General features: G+C 39.9%; 1 non-coding gene across 1 annotated transcript; it reads left to right on the forward strand.

Annotated features, from left to right (window-relative positions):
- The first annotated feature begins 408 nt into the window (after nt 1-408).
- LOC118835033 lies at nt 409-515 on the forward strand. The gene has a single exon (XR_005009397.1). It is a non-coding gene; the product is annotated as a U6 spliceosomal RNA (small nuclear RNA).
- Nucleotides 516-1,212: the final 697 nt, after the last annotated feature.

Genomic DNA, 1,212 nt, shown 5'->3' on the forward strand with positions numbered 1-1,212 from the left:
AGCAAATGTAAACTTGGCATTCAAACAATATGGCCAACATTGCAATAGGGTTTGAATGCTTGGCAGTTCAGCTCAAGAAAGGACCTCAGTGTCTCAGATTTTGTCTTCCTAGGTGATCTTTAGATTCTTCCTGAGGTAATTGAAATGGAAATGATTCAGTTTCCTGAAACAGTGCTGCTAGACTGTTCAAGTATCCCAGGAATACAAAAATGAGGTCTGCACAATAGTTCTGTAGACCTTCAGTTTGGTAGGCAATCTAATACCTCTTGTCTTTCACACTTTACTTTGTAACCTCCCAAACACTGAGCTAGCTCTGGTAATGAGTGTGTGAACTTCATCATCTATGTGCACATCCCTGGAGAGTATATTGCCAAGTAAGTGAATTTATTCATAGCATTCAAAATTTCTTCATTTGCTTTTGCAGTGCATATACTAAAATTGGAATGATACAGAGAAGCTTAACATGATCCCTGTGCAAAAATGACAATGAAATTTGTGATGTGTTTCATATTTGTCTCAGAAATGCCAAAAGGATGCCCTTTTGTATGATGTTGTTTTGATTTGGTTCTGATGTAGATCTGTGTTTCAATCTGCTAGCTATTCATGGTAAAAAATATTCCTTCCATGGATGCAGATTTGCAGCTCATCTATATTTTATAGTCTTAGAAAGCTGCCTAGGTTCCTGAGAGAGAAAATAATTTCCCCATTATTATGTAGCTGACCAGATTGTGTGGTATGGATTTACAAATCCAAGAATTAAAAACAGAAGCATCTCAAGGTGAAAGTAGAAAGGAAAATTTATTACGATTCCGCGGCAAAGGGCAACTCCAGGTACCAGAAGGACAGGGGTCCTCTCAGTGTCAGAGTGCGCTGGACACAGAGAATTGGTGTGTTTATATAGATCCCTAACCGCAGTTCCCCTCCCAACCTCCCTCCTCTCAGCTTGCAGACATAAGCTTTGAGGGTACAATCTGGACACAATAAATCTATCCCAGGGACAATGGCAAGGAACAAATAGTATGGTTATTTTTGACAAGCAGGGCACAGACATAACCTTCCCATCATCCTTATCCCATTGTCCAATAAATCTGGAATGATAAATCTAGCTCAATGACAATGACAATGAACAAATGGTTTGGTTATCTGCGACAGGCAGAAGCCAGTTGTTGGTTACCTCATCTTCACATCTGTGGCAGACTAGCCTTTCCCATC

Source organism: Trichosurus vulpecula, chromosome 1 (genome assembly GCF_011100635.1).
Source record: "Trichosurus vulpecula isolate mTriVul1 chromosome 1, mTriVul1.pri, whole genome shotgun sequence".
NCBI classification, from domain to species: domain Eukaryota; kingdom Metazoa; phylum Chordata; class Mammalia; order Diprotodontia; family Phalangeridae; genus Trichosurus; species Trichosurus vulpecula.